Source organism: Vulpes lagopus, chromosome 4, assembly GCF_018345385.1.
Source record: "Vulpes lagopus strain Blue_001 chromosome 4, ASM1834538v1, whole genome shotgun sequence".
Classification (NCBI taxonomy): Eukaryota; Metazoa; Chordata; class Mammalia; order Carnivora; family Canidae; genus Vulpes; species Vulpes lagopus.
Window position 1 is genome coordinate 43879342 of NC_054827.1, and position 16221 is coordinate 43895562.

The 16221-nt window shown below is 42.3% G+C and overlaps 1 protein-coding gene across 12 annotated transcripts in view; it reads left to right on the forward strand.

Annotated features, from left to right (window-relative positions):
- Positions 1-16221, forward strand: part of PRKAG2 (protein kinase AMP-activated non-catalytic subunit gamma 2) — a 268736-nt gene that overhangs the window by 193413 nt on the left and 59102 nt on the right. Inside the window, exon 1 of one of the 12 annotated variants that reach the window (XM_041753796.1) lies at positions 16141-16192. The exons of 10 other annotated variants lie outside the window; for them this stretch is intronic. The gene's annotated coding sequence lies outside the window, so the exon portion shown is untranslated. Of the gene's footprint in view, positions 1-16140; positions 16193-16221 lie in introns of those variants that run through there. One more of the 12 variants, XM_041753797.1, reaches the window with a different exon arrangement.

Sequence of the window (16221 nt, forward strand, 5' to 3'; positions counted from 1 at the left end):
TGTAATATCATGCATTGGTCATTTGGAAAATACTGGGTCGCTAACTAATGCAGGTCTTCCAAATGTCGACATACTTCATTACCCAGTATCCAGAAAGCAAAATCACCTGTACTAATACCACCACCAATCTCCTTCGCAGAGGTCTCAAAGTATTGGGAAGCTGTCGGGCTCATTATGGCAGACGCAGCCTTTCCAAAATTCTAACTTTTGCTTGAAAACTAAAATTGCATCATTGGCAACGAATGTGGTCAGTTGTTTGCCTTGAAGTGACAGGCTCCCTTTGTTCATTTTGGGGAAAATGTCTGCCAGATACCCGAGCCTGAAACCACAGTTTGTCAGTTTTGCGATGTCTCATTAAAAAGGCAGCTCAACCAGGCTCAGGCTTTTCCTCAAGAAGACTATCATATTGCAGCTTGCAATAGGAGTATTTTATGTGTCCTTCTTGTTTCTTCGCACAGAATGTTGAAAGGACACATATTGAAGGATTGATATTTAATAAAATGAATAAATTTTTTGGAAGAGAGGGGGCTGGTGAGGAGGGGCAGAGGGATAGGGAAGAGAGAGAATCTGAAGCAGGCTCCATGCCCAGCGTGTGGCTGGACACGGGGCTCGATTTCACCACCCTAAGATCATGACCTGGGCTGAAATCAAGAGGGGAACACTTAATGGACTGAGCCACCCGGGCGCCCCTAAAATGCGTACGTTTTACCGTGCCTTCAAGGATGCTCTTAAGTGAAGTTGGCTTATTTCCCCCACCATGGAATGTTCGTGTCATTTGCCACCAGTGCAGTGTAAGATGATGTTCTAGAGTTTTCCAGAGTGCAGACATCAATGGGGCACAGACAATGGTGGGGGGAAAAGCAGATATTGCCTAAGTGTTATCATGAGACATTTTGACCTTATAAACTCCCTGGAAAGGTTGCAGGCCGCCCGCCTCCCAGAGTCCTCTGGCCACGCTTTGAGAACCACCAGTATAACCTGGAGGTGTTCGCTACTACTGCAAGGCATTGCCACAATCCGTACATCTCTCAGAGTGCTATTGACAGAAACGAGGACTGAGATGGGATTTATGACCATATCCTTGTCCCCCTCTTTGGTCCTAATCTTAACACGCAAGCCATTCCCTGGAGGGAAAGGGTTCTTAGTCACCCACTTTTCAGCAGGAAAATAATAAGCCATTACCGGTTTTCTTTAAAATTGTTCAAAATAATAAAATAAAATAAAATAAAATAATAAAATAAAATAAAATAAAAAAATAAAATAAAATAAAATAAAATAATAAAATAATAAAATAAAATAAAAAATAAAATCAAAATAAAATAAAATAAAATAAAATAAATAAATTGTTCATGTTTGAGGGACGCCTGGATGGCTCACTGGTTGAACCTTTGGCTCAGGGCTTGATTCTGGAGTCCCGGGATTGAGTCCCACATCAGGCTTCCCACAGGGAGCCTGCTTCTCCCTCTGCCTGTGTCTCTGCCTCTCTCTCTCTCTCTGTCTCTCATGAATAAATAAATAAAATCTTTTTAAATTATTTTTTCATGTTTGAGAAAAAGTAGAAACACTAAATCATCTTTATTCTTTGCCGCTCCCATTTTGTGTGTATGTGTGTGCACATGCATGTTTCCTCCCAGATTCGTGGAGTACACACCCGAATATACCTTTAAAGAGTGCCTGCTAAAAAAAAATAAATATATAAAAAAATAAAGAGTGCCTGCTGACATGTCGAAAGAATTTGGTCCAGACTAACTTTTCACTCTATGACTTGTGCCTTAAAAATGAGTTGAGGGGATCCCTGGGTGGCTCAGTGGTTTGGTGCCTGCCTTTGGCCCAGGGCGCGATCCTGGAGTCCCGGGATCGAGTCCCGCGTTGGGCTCCCGGCATGGAGCCTACTTCTCCCTCTGCCTGTGTCTCTGCCTCTCTCTCTCTATGTCTATCATAAATAAATAAATCTTTTTAAAAAATGAGTTGAAATCATTTCTCCGGGGATCCCTGGGTGGCGCAGCGGTTTAGCGCCTGCCTTTGGCCCAGGGCACGATCCTGGAGACCCAGGATCGAATCCCACGTCGGGCTCCCGGTGCATGGAGCGTGCTTCTCCCTCTGCCTATGTCTCTGCCTCTCTCTCTCTCTCTCTCTGTGACTATCATAAATAAATAAAAATTAAAAAAAAGAAATCATTTCTCCTTCAGGCCCAACATAGTCCTTATAAATACTGGCTCCTGTATCTGTGGTGAAGGGGAACTTGATCGTGTTTAGTGACAAACAACCCTTCTTGTGACTCATGTCCCACACATATGACTAAATCTTTCAGCCCACAGGGCATCAGGAGTTATACACCATCTTCCTTTATCATCCACTTTATGACCAAAAGAAAAAAATAAGGAAAAAATCTTGACCATGACTCATGTGTATGTATATATAATTAGGACAGCTTTCTTGAAAACGATGATCACCCTCAATGCAACTTCATATTTCTATGACATTTCATTTTAAACCAAGCTACTCCTGACCCATTAAACTACTTCCATTACCCATGAATGGGTCACACTATGCAATTTTTAAACCACTGGTTCAGACTTGGCTTCTTACAGGATGGTTTCTCATATTCCACTTGGAATAGGTGTGCTCATGCTGCAGAGATGAGCGGCCGCTTCTTATCAAATGCAAGTGTCTTGTCTCGTTTAGCCTCTTGACTGCTCTTCTTGCTTCCTCAAGAGGACCCTGTCTCCTCATTGAAAGTCCCTTCCTTTGTCTATGTGGATACCAACCCTGGAGTTCTGGCTCTTGGTGGTGACTTCTCTTATTCTCTTAGGGCAGTTTTTGCAAAGTGTAGGATGAATACCTCTATGGCATGCAAGATGATTTTACTGGGTTTAAGGATGAACATTTTAGTAGCTACATATTTGTGTATATCAGGAAAAAATATATAAAACACCCATACCTATGATTTCCTAGAATTATTGCCTAAAGACTAATTTATTTCAAGTCAATTCTGAATAATTGTACAGGTTGCATGGAGGGAGATATGACAAAATGGTGCCTGACAAGTTTGGGAAGCAGAGCTGATGAATCCAGGCCCTGTCATTCCCCCCAACATGACACATACTGCCCACTCCTCTTCACTCGCACACTCACCACAACTGTAGTTACCTACCAAAGGTACTTCTTGGATAGACAATCAACATCTGAAATTTGGCAGGCTCCCCCAGCATTTTTCCATTCTCCTTACCTCAAATAGGCTCATCCTGTCAGTTTTTCCCCATATCCTAGTCTCTCATATTTATTTCCTGACCCATTGAAATGTCAAGCCCAAACCATTGTTTATCTCTCTGATACTTATCAGAGTAGCTTGCTTGATTTTTACGATCATTGGGAAAATGTCGTAAACAGACTTGCTGGTTCCAGACTCTCCCATATCCATCCCTCTCCTTCCTCTCTAGACTGGCAGTAAGATCTCTTGATATTTCCCAGTCCGAGGAAATTACTTTCACCCCTTGCATCCTACCACATGACATGTAATTCCATCCCCTTGGCTCCCAGGGGTCTCTACTGATCAGTCCTTAATTTCTCTCACTCTGCTCTCAGATGAAGGCCATTTGCCTGCTGTGTCCTACAAGTATCTTCACCTGTGGAGCTTTTCCTCTGCCATGACTACCACCTGAAGAGCTCTCCCTCCCTCAATCTGCCTCAATACAACTCCTAAAGGAAGCCTTACCTCTCATGTTCCTTAACATTTGTAAATGCTATGCTGTTGCTAGAGTTGGTTGTTGGTTTTGTTTTTGTTTTGTTTTCCTTAAACTTCTTTGTAATTTTTTAAGATTTTTTTTTAAAGAGAGAGAATGCACACACACAAGCTGGGGGAGGGGCAGAGGGAGAGAGAGAATCTCAAGCAGGCTCCCTGATGAGCTTGGAGCCCAATGTGAGGCTCAATCTCACAACCCCAAAATCATGACCTGAGGCAAAATCAAGAGTCAGACATTTAACTGACTTAGCCAAGACATCCCTGCTTTGTAAATTTTGACAGAAATACAGTTTTCACAATTAGGCTAAAACCACCCAGTCAGTATATCACTTCCTGAGGACAGGGCTTAGGTCTGATATAATTCCCAAATACCATGTGGGATGTTTTTGGCTGTAAAGTAACAGGAAACTCTGACTCAATGTGGCTTGAAGGACATCTGTCGCCTCATGTTACAGGTACAAAAGTAGGACAGGCCCCAGGCAGAATGATAGACAGGTCTGTTCAATGACATCACCAAGGAGCCAAGCTCTTTCTCAGCAGTGGCTTCAGCTGAAGGCTGGTCCTCAGTAACAGTCAGGGCCACGTGTTCCCGGTACAAGAACGGGGTGGGGTGGGGTTGTGTGTGCCTGCATAGCAGGGCACCAACTCTCTTCAACCAATAGTCCTTCCCTTTACTCTGGGACAGTAAGAAATATTGTCACCATCATGACTCATTTAAGGAAAGGGTGTATTCTGTGACAAAATTTGGAGCTTATTCTAGGAAACAAGGTGGCAGAAGGAGAATGGATGCTTTGTAGGCAGCCAGTAATATCCAGTACAATGTAGAACAATGTGCCACACTCTGAGGAGTACACGTTGTAATAAGGGCTATGCAACTGAGTCTAAAGGGGGGATATATGTGCATATATATAACATGCCCAATACACACATATATTCTTACTTATGTAATCCATAATTACATAAAATTCATACATAATTTATAATTACATATATAACATCATGGAGAGTATGAGAAATACTATCTTCTGAATCAAAGAATAAATAAAATGACACATTTAGATAAAAATCAGAGGGTAAAAAAAAAATCAGAGGGTACATTTAATACGTGAAACGTAAGAACATGTGGAATTATACAGTATCAGGGAACTACAACATAAACAACTAAAGGTAAGGGGCATGAGATGACATGACTACTTAGGTAGAAAATCCTAAGTAATCAACAAAATAGCCACTAGAACTTACAAGTAAACTTATCAAGGTCACAGGGTACAAAGCTAATATACAAAAATCAAAGATATCTTTATATGCTAGTGGCAAATAATTAGGAAATTAAATTTGAAAAATAATTTAATTTACAAAAGCATCCAAAAAAAACCCATAAGATACTAAGGAATAAATTTAGTAAAAGATATGTAGGGCCTCTACAGTGAAACCCACAGAAGATGGCTGAGAGAATTCAAAGACACAAAAGAACAGAAGGATACACCATGGTCCTGAATGGGAAGGCCTGACATTGTTAAGATGTGAGTTCTTCCCAAATTGACCAACAGATCAAACGCCCAACCAAAACTCCAGTAGGCTTCTCATTATTCTGAAGCTTATGTGGAAATACAGGGGGCTGAGAGGAGCCAAAGCAATGTTTTAAATGAAGAACAAAGCTGCAGAATGCTTACTACCTGATTTCAAGACTTACTGCAGACCTACAGTAATTAAGAAAGGGTAGTCATGACCGAAGTACAGATACAAATCATTGAACAGAATGGAGAGGCCAGAGATAGACACCTGATGTATGGTATGTTGATTTTGGTTTTTTAAAAGATTTTATTTACTTATTCATGAGAGACATAGAGAGAGAGGCAGAGACATAGGCAGAGGGAAAAGGAGGCTCCCTGTGGGGAGCCGAATGCAGGACTCAATCCCAGGACTTTGGGATCATGACCTGAGCTGAAAGCAGACACTCAACCACTAAGCCACCCAGGTGCCCTGTACATTAATTTTAGATAAAGATGCTGAATCAATCTTTTATTTTTGTTGGGGAAAATAAAGTCTTTTTAACAAGAAATTTGGAACAACTAGGTATCAGCATGGGGGGGAAAATGCACCTAAACTCTTACCATATATCATAATAAAAAAATTAAACCAAAATAGATCAGAGACCAACTGTAAAAGTCAAAATATAAGAATTGTAGAAGGAAACATTGAAGAAAATCTTCGCAGCCTTGGCAGGGCTGTGGGGGACAAAGATTTCTTAGGATACAAAATGCAGGAATCATAAAAGGATACATTGGATCTTATCAGAATTTTAAAATTTTGTTCAGAATGGGATAAAATGTTCTTAATACATGTATCTGACAAAAGGTCAGATCTGAAGGCTCCACTGGGGAAGGATCCGGGTCATGTAGTTGATGGCAGGATTCAGTTCCTTACAGACTGTTGGACAGAAGACCCCAGTTACCTGCCACATGGGCCTTTCCAGCATGGTAGTCTGCTTCGTCAAACCCAGCAAGGGAGAGTCTGGCAGTAAGACAGAAGTCACAATCTTATTATGTAGCCTAATCCTGGAAGTGACATCCCCTCACTTTTGCTTGTTCTGTTGGTGAGAAGCAAGTCATTAGGTCCGGCTTACACCCAAGTAGAGGGAATTACATGAGAACACGAGTCCCAGGAGGTGGGGCTCATCAGGCTCCATCTTAGAGTCTCCTGCCACATTCATATAACTCAATATGGATAAAAGAAATCCAGTCAAAAAGTGTGCAAAAGATTTGTACAGTCACTTCACTAAGGAAGATACATGAATGGCCAATAAACACATAAAAAGATACCATTACGGGACACCTGGATGGCTCAGCGGTTGAGCGTCTGCCTTTGGCTCAGGGCGTGATCCTGGAGTCCTAGGATCGAGTCCCGCATCGGGCTTCCTGCATGGAGCCTGCTTCTCCCTCTGCCTGTGTCTCTGCCTCTCTCTCTCTGTGTCTCTTGTGAATAAATAAAATCTTAAAAAAAAAAAAAAAAGATATCATTAGGCCTCGAAGAAATGTAAATTAAAACCACAGGAGAAACCATCACCCACCCACTAGAAAAAAAAAAAAAGGGAAGGAAGGAAGGAAAGAAAGAAAGATCATACCAAGTATTAATGACAATATGAAACAACCAGAGTTCTCATATGGTTAAAGGTAAAATGATACAACCAACATGCAAAACTGGCTATTTCTCGTGTTAAATGTGTACCTTCCATATGACCCAGTCATTCTACCCTTTGCTGTTTATCCAAGAGGAATGAAGTTGTGTCCATGCAAAGATTTGACCATATTTGTTTATAGCAGCTTTATTCACCACGGTCAAAAAATGGCAACATCACAAACTCCATCAACAGGTGAATGCTGGGCAGCCCAGGTGGCTCAGCGGTTTAGCGCACCTTCAGCCCAGGGCGTGATCCTAGAGACCTGGGATCGAGTCCTGTGTCGGGATCCCTGCCTGCATGGAGCTTGATTCTCCCTCTGCCTGTGTCTCTGCCTCTCTCTCTCTCTCTCTCTCTCATGAATAAATAAATAAAATCTTAAAAAAAAAAAACAGGTGAATGCAAAATGTGGCAAATCTGTGCACTGGGACACTGCTCAGCAGCAAATTGAGCAAAGTACTGTCATACTCAATCAGGTGAATGGATCTCAAAATCATTATGCTAAGTGAAATAATCCAGGTGCAAACAAGTGTTTACCGAATGCTTCCATGTATATAAAATTCTGGAAAATGTCTATGGCAGCAAAACCTAGACCACCGATGGCCTGAGATAGCAGGAGGAAGGAGGGATGAACCACAAAGGGGCCCAAGACAACGTTTGGGGTGATAAAAAATGTTTTGTATCTTGATTATATTGGTAGTTTTACGTTGACTCTTCACTCTGTACACTTGAAATGGATCCAGTTTATTGTAGGTAAATTATATCAGTTAAAAGATTTATAATTTGAGGTATGCAGATCCAGCCTCTGCATCTAGTTGTCTGGCTCTGTGTCCCCCGTTCACATTAATCCCTCTGATTAGCTATGTAACATAGTAAACAGTGAATAAAGATCATCAAATTCCCTGGAGCCAAGTGCAGAAGAGGTTACAGAAGTATTAACAGGCCCCTTTAATTCCAGCTTGATTATTGTACATCCTTGTGAGCACTTTATATAGAACAAAGCAGAAAAAAAAATGGAAGTAGTCTGTTAATCATTTTGTAACTTTTTTTTAAAGATTTTGTTTATTTATTCATGAGAGACACAGAGAGAGAGGCAGAGACACAGGCAGAGGGAGAAGCAGGCTCCCCGTGGGGAGCCCGATGTGGGACTCGATCCCAGGGCCCCAGGATCAGGACCTGAGCTAAAGGCAGATGCTCAACTGCTGAGTCACCCAGGCATCCCCATTTCTGTAACTTTTCACCAAATTCTGGCCTGTCTTTATAAATGAAGGGATTAAAAACACTGCAAAACTATTATCAGTGGTCTGTTCTGGAAAGTGCTAAGGAGTAGGCCAGTTGTAAGGGAAAGAGTAGAGAATGGTGACAAAGACGTCCTGTGACTTTAGAGCATTTTTTGTGTTACTTTATTATTTTTTTTAAAGATTTTATTTTTAAGGATTCTCCACACCCACATGGGACTCAGACTCACAACCCCCAAGATCAAGAGTTGCATGCTCTGCCGAATGAGCTAGCCACACACCCCATTTTTTGTTGCTTTATAATAGAAACACAGCACAAAGTTATTGGCTTGATGCATTAAGAATTGAAATGTTAGGGACACCTGGGTGGCTCAGTGGTTGAGCATCTGTCTTCAGCTTAGGGTGTGATCCTGGAGTCTGGGATTGAGTCCTACATCAGGCTCCCTGCAAGGAGCCCACTTCTCCCTCTGCCTATGTCTCTGCCTCTCTCTGTGTGTGTCTCTCATAAATAAATAAATAAAATCTTAAAAAAAAAAAAAAAAGAATTGAAAGTTTAATTGAACTTATTGAGCCATACGTACTTTTTTTTATTTGCAAAGTATTATGGGACCACAAGAATTATCAGGGGAATAGATATATTTAGCTCCCAGTAAGTCTTGTCAAGCACAACACTAATAAAATATTTTGGTTGGCAAAAAATAAAAACAAATTTGGGTTTACTGGTCTAAAAGCAAGAGAAATACAGATTTCAGACCCTGACTGCTAAGTTCCAAGAAGTGGAACCTGACGAGTAACAAACTAACCTTATGTATGTGTAGGGTTCCTACTTCTTATGGTTCATTTAAATTTATAAATATACCAGATATTTTTGTGACCCACCTACCAAATTTATAAATATACCAGATATTTTTGTGACCCACCTGCCATGGCATGCAGCGGATACTAAATATTTGCTCAATGTCTGTCTTCAAAATCTTAACATTGTCTACTTTTTGGAAGTTAGAAGATAGGTTAACAGAAAGAATACAGGCGGGGCACCTGGGAGGCTCAGTGGTTGAGAATCTGCCTTTGGCTCATGATCCCAGGGTCCTGGGATCAAGTCCCGCATTGGGCTTCCTATAGGGAGCCTACCTCTCCTTTTGCCTATGTCTCTGCCTCTCTCTCTCTGTGTCTCTCTTGAATAAATAAATAAAATCTTAAGAAAAAAAGAATGAATTCAGGCAAAAGGGACCTTTTTGGTTTAGTTCATTTTCTTCATCTCTTAATCATTTGAAACAGGTGTTCAGCAAACCTTAGCTACAGAAATTGGTTACCACTCTGAAAAAATATTGTGGAATTGGATGCTCTTTAAAGAAAATCATAAGTAAGTGTTAGGAAGTGTTATTTTATAGCATCTGAAGTTGTTATTTGGAAAAGCATCAAAATGAACACAACCCCCCCACACACAATATACTGATTGAAATTGATCAGAAGAATTAATAGTTATACTGTCAAATATCTTAAGTTTTTGAGTTTTTATCAAATTTCTACACCACTTAAAAAAAATTGTTTTCACTTAAGAGAAATTAAATCTATAGGGTGGGGACAAGAGCTGGCAAAGCTCCTCACTGATTTCCAAACCGGGTCGTGGAGTGCTGTGGACAAGTCTCTTCCTCAGAGGGAGTCTGTTAAAATAAAAATGTTTGCTGCCACCACTTCTTAGCACAGGCACTTTGTTTTTTCTTCTAAATGTCAGTTCCATTGCTCAAGGGAAAGCGGCTATAATCATTGGTAAATAAGAATGAGGTCCAGAAGAAACATGAGTAAATGGAATGAAGTCATCTCTGAACCCATTTACGCTACCAAAATCAATCATTTGCCTGCCATGTTTTTAATTGATTTGCTAAGACTGAACAATTAACTCAATTTTTTTTGGAACACCTACTATGTGCCAGGCACAGGCGATACAAAGATGACAGGTCAGTCTTCAGAGTTTATGGGATTTGGGGAAACAGCAAAGTAAATCCCAACCCTGAGTTAAGTGCCTCGTAGAAAGAAATATGTGGTTAAAAGAAGGTTAAGAGCATTTTTTGTGTTGCTTTATTAAAAAAAAAAATACAGTTCTCGAGGTGAGCTGTAGAAGAGGTCAGGAATCAGGAAAGGCCTTCTGGTAAAGGCTGAGCTCTTCCTCTTTAAGACTCATTCTTAAAGGAATGAGGAGAACTAGACAACTGTCAGAGGTAGGGAGAGAAGCCAGAACGGTCAAAGCCTTCCTTAGTGCATGGAGCAGGGACCTTGCATCAAGGCCTAAGCGAGGGGGATGCAGAGAAAATTGGCAAGATGAAGAAATGGAAGGATCAGACTCCTGCTCTGAGCTGAGGAGCTCACACAGCATTCCTAAAGTTCCCTAGAGCCACTGAATGGTTCTAAATGGGGGAGTAGCAAGATCAAGGCTGTGTTTTTAAAAGGTCACTCTGGCTCCAGCGTGAGATGAGAAGAGACAGTGGAAGCCCAACTGAGCATTACGATGGAGATGGAGACCAGTGGGGCAGCTTCCAAGGACAGGAAGTCAGGTGGAGAGGACTCAGGGCTATTTGAGTTGTCCGTAGAAGAGCAGGGAAGCAGTCCAGAGCTCAGGCTTGCTGTGAGCTTGTGACTGAGGCTTAGAAGTGGTCTGCACAGAGGAGGGGTCAGAGCTGGTCTCAGAGCCAACCGAGCAGCAGAACAGGCCGCTCCTGTCCTGGCACTGGCGGGTGCCCCATCCCACTCCTCTTCCACACAGAGGATCTTTGTTCAAAGAAGACAGCGGGGGTGGGGGGAGACGTCAGAGCTGCAGGTTTCCACATGCTAAATTATTCAGGAGCTACTTATCCAGTATTTAAGGTTGATTTATTTCTTGCAGTAGCTATTTAAGATAAAATAAAAAGTAAAGTGAACTCATGTCTGACCTCAGTGCATAAAAGAAAGCTTTTTTGGCAGTCATTTCATGAGTAAGTTTTCCTGTCCAAGAGTTGTTCAAAATACTGTATCTTGCCGCACCTAGGCACAGTTAGGTGAGGCACATCTTAATTTAGCATTTTTCACCAACCAGCAAGTCACACTGGTAATGGCTCCCTGGTTTTTAGGCATTCTGTCCATAAAGTTCAACTCCAGCCTCCTGCTCCGTCTCATCACACCGGAGTGCAGCCACCACTCAGACTGGCTGCAGAAGCCGATGGGAGTACAGATAGAAATGCTGTGCTGTGCACAGGCCCAGCTAGGAAAACCCAGCTCCTCTCTACTGTGATCTGCTGGTTTAGTTCTCGAAAGAGATGAGGTGGCCTCACACATGCGAGCCCCTTCTCTGCATGCAGAGCGTTGCCTGGACCCTTCCCTCTCCTGGCTTCTCCACCTCCCTGAAATAGCTCACACTGAGTCGGGCATTTAAGTCAGTTGAGATTTTAAGAAAATATCACCATGAAAGAGCAGCTGACAGCCACCAACTTTAAATTATTTGCACTAATCCATCGTTCATTTGACCCTGTCAACATGTATGTACGGGCCTGAAAAGTTCTGTAAACCCTCAAATTCCTGAAACTCACCTGGTGTAATACAGACAGGAGTTTAATCTGCGAGATGTCTTCCTAAATGAAAGCAAGCCATGGAAAGAAGCTCTGCCTCACTAACCTATAACACAGGAACTAACATATGATACCAAGTGGAGTGAAGCCTGAGAAACTCACATTAATTTGTTTTAATTTCCATGCTCTCCCAAACTCAGCAGTAACGGGTACAGGACTTTTTAGTCGGAGGGCCACATTTGCACACTCACAGCCTCCAGAAACACATCCTCCCATTTATAGCCCATTTCTGCCTCCCTCCCCCAAAAAAACCCAACTCCTCCAGATTACAGGTGAAATTGATGGTGTTCCCAATAAATGCTACAATTAGGGATTTGTTTTTACAATTGCACTAGAATTACTGCAAGAAATTAAAACAGACTTTTCAAAAATGAGGATGATTGACCCTTCCACTATGTACCCCTGTGCTTTTTTTTTTTTTCATTAAGCTTTTTATTTTGAGCTCACTACAGATTCACATACAGTTAGTTGTAAGAGATGTGCGTTCTCTACCTAGTTTCCCCCAATGGCAACATCTTGCAGAACTAGAGTGCAGGAGAAATTGAAACCCTCACACACATTGCTAGTGAAAATGTAAAAAGGTACAGCCACTGTGGAGAACAGTTTGGCAGTTTCTCAAAATGTTAAATATAGAGTTACCATATGACCCAGAAATTCCATTCCTGGGTCTATACCCAAGAGAAATGGAAACATATGTCTGCACAGATCCTTGTACTTGAATGTTTATAAGAGCAATATTCACAGTAGTCAAAAGGGGAAGAACACCTAGCTGTCCATCAGCTGACGAGTGGATAAGCAAAATGTGGTGTTTGCATACAATGGAATATTATTCAGCAATAAAAAGAAAGGAAGTGCTGATCCATGTTACGACGTGGATGAACCTTGACAACAGTATGCTGAGTGAAAGGAGCTAGAGATAAAAGACCACATATTATCCCATTTCTATGAAATGTCCAGAATAGGCAAATCTACAGAGACAGAAAATGGATTTAGTGGTTGCCTAGGGCTGGGAATAGGGGTCAAGGGAGCGATAGGTAGTGGCGGCTAGTGGGTGCAGGGGCTCTCTTTGGGATGATGAAATATTGCAAACACAGATGGTTACACAACTCTGTGAACATACTGAAGACATATGTTATGGTATGTAAATCCTATCTCAACAAAGATTTTTTTAAAGATTTATTTATTTATTTGAAAGAGAGCCCAAGAGGGAAGGGCAGGGAATCTCAGGTGTGGAGCCTGACTCGGAGCCCCATCTCTGGACCCTAAGATCAGGACCTGAGCTTAAATGAGTTGGAATGTTCAATTGACTAGGCCACTCAGGAGTCCTCAATATATATATTTTTTTCTAACCCAATTTGGGGGTGCCTGAGTGGTTAAGCATCTGCTTTTGGCTCAGGTCGTGATCCTGGGATCGAGCCCCATGTTGGGCTCCCTGCTCGGTGGTGAGTCTGCTTCTCCCTCTCCCTCTGCCCCTCTGCCCACTTGTGCTTTCTCTCTCTTTCAAATAAATAAATAATCTTTTTAAAAAAATAACCCCATTTGTTATCTCCTCCACACAATTAAATGAGCTTGGTTTGACTTATGGGAGGACAAATACAGTATATCACAAGCAGGATGTTGACACCGATTTATTTGATCAAGATGCAGAATGGTTCATCACCACAAGGATCCCTCATGCCCCCTTTTACAGCCACAGCTTCTACTGTCTCCAATCCCCACCCCAACCTCTGTTCCCACAAATCTGTTCTCCACTTCTCTAACCATATAAATGGAATAACACAGTATATGTACCTTTTGAGAATTGGCTTTTCTTTCAACCTAATTCCCTAGACATTCATGCAAGTGGTTGTATATACCAAGTCCATTCCTTTTTGTTGCTGAGTACTACTACTCTGTGGTTGGGATGTAACTTAGTCTGTTTAACCATTTGCCCACTGAACGACATCTGGTATTTCCAGTTTGGGCTATTGCAAATGAAACTTCTATGAACATGGTATATAGGTTTTCCATGAACACAAGTTTTCATTTCCCTGAGATTAATGCCCAAGACAGCAAATGATGCGTCATATGGCAACTGCATGTTTAGTTTCCTAAGACACTACCTAGTTGCTTTCCAGAGCAGTGGTGTGACTTTCCATCCCCACAGCAATGCAGAAGAAATCCTGTGTCTTGTCATCCTCACCAGCATTTGGTGTTGTCACTGTTTTTATTTTGGCCATTCTAATAGGTATGTGGTCACAGCTTACTGTGGCTTTATTTTGTACTTCCCTAATGGCTAATATTGTTGAACATCTTTTCATGTGCTTATTGCCATTCGTCTATCTTTTTCAGTGAAATGTCTCTTCATATCTTTTGTCCATATTCTGAATTCTAACTTTTATTTTTCTATTATTGAGTTTTGAAAGCTCTTTAGGCATACCAGGTACTAGCCATTTGTTGGCTGTATGGTTTTAGAAGTATTTTCTCCCACTCTGTCACTTGTCTTTTTATCCTCTTAACAGGATCTGCCACAGAGGGAACATTTTTTATTTTAATGAGGTCCAATTTATTAATTTTACCTTTTATGGATCATGCTTTTGATACCAAGTCTTACTCTTTGCCTCATAGATCCCAAATCCCAGATTGGGATCCAGCACCACTGTTTTTGCACCTTCCTCAAACACCATTTTGACATATTTCTGTGGGTCTATTTCTAGATTCTCTATTTGTTTCTATTGATTATTGTGTCTATCCCCCTGCCAGTACCACAACGACTTGATTACTCCCACTTCATTCTTCATTTTCAAGATTGTTTTAGCTCTTTTACAGCCTGTGCCTTTCTGTATAGATTTTAGAATAAACTCATCTTGTCTACACAGAATCTTGTTGGGATTTTGGTAGGAATCGCATTACAGGTAGAGAGATCAGCCTGGGGGAGAACTGACATCTTTACTATGTTGGATCTAACAAAAAATGAATATGGGGTGTCTCTCCATTCATTTAGGTCTTCTTTCATTTTATCCACACATTGTAATTTTCAGCATACAGATCTTGTACATGTTTTCTTAAGTGTGTACCTACATGTTTAATTTTCTTTGTAGTGATTATAAAATATGTATTGTTTTTAATATCACTTTTCACATGTTAGTATATTATAAGTGCAATTAATTTTTGTGTGTTGATCTTGTAGCCTGTGACCTTGCTGAACTCACTAGTTCTACTTCTGGTTGTTTTGGTTTGGGTTGGGTTTTTTTGTTTCGTTTTGTTTTGTTTTGCTTTGCTTTTGTTTTGTCTTTCAGTAGATTCCTTGGAAGTATCTATGAAGACAGCCATGTCATCTGCACAGAGAGATGATTTTATTTCATCCTTTGCAATTTGTATGCCTTTTTCTCTTTCTTACCTTCCTGTAGTGACTGGAACTTCCAGTACTATGTTGAATAAGAATGGTGTGAAAACAGGCATCGTTGCCTTTTTCCTGAACCTACAGGGAAAGCATTCAGGCTCTTGCTGTTAAGCAAGACATAGCTGTAGGGTTTTGTTGTTTTGTTTTACCACCAAAGGTCTTACAAAATTAGTTTTGTCCTCTCCCTGCCCCTCTCCCTTTTTAAGGAGAAGCTTAAGACTTAGGGATTGGCCCAACTGAGATGACTGAGCAAAAAGGAAATGCAAAGGAGATTTTAGTACTTCCTCTTCCAGGCCAGGCTTGCAAGAGTGATAAAACTAGCTTCCTTTCAAGGGGTGGGTCCGGAGGGGGGTGGGGTGGGGTGGGGTGGGGTGGGGTGGGGGCTTTACACCCCTAATCAGCGTTTGAGAACTAATCTCTGTCAGGGCCCTAGCAGTCTGCAGTGAGCAAAGGGCATCCCGTAAATGGGGCAGAAATTGGCCGTGGCCCAGGAGAGCCTCAGGGAGCCGGGCGCCTGTCCCCTCTCCTGCCCGCCCTCCCAGGCACCTCTGGCAGCCTCGCTGCCTGCCAACCTGAGCTGTCGATAGGAGAGTCTCAGATACCCAAGATCCAGGGTGACAGGAGTGGCCAGGGCCAGATTTAGATTTGTGCGAGCTTTTGGCAGTGTTTCACCCAAAGGAGAGACTGAGCTGTGAAGAAAGGAAGCCAATGAAGACTTCCGTGGCTGGGTAACGCTGATAGCAACAAAGTGCATCTGCACTACGTGTAACCCACGGAACGTTGTCTTCTTTCTTAAATAGGGGACGAGGAGGGCCGGCTTAACGTAAAAGCTAAAAAAGACAAGCGGTCACCTCCGCCACCACCACCCCCTCCCCCCCCCCCGCCCCGGAGCGCGGGGACCCGGCCCGCGGGGTCCCGCAGCCCCCCGCCCCCCGCCCCCGCGCGTCGCCCCGCCCACCGCCGCGCTCCCCTCTCGCCCCTCCCCCGGGCTGGCCTGACCACACCTGCGCAGGTTAGCCCCGCGGGGACGCGCCGGCCGCGGCGGCGGGGAAGGTGAGCGGACGGGCGCCGCGGCGTGGGAG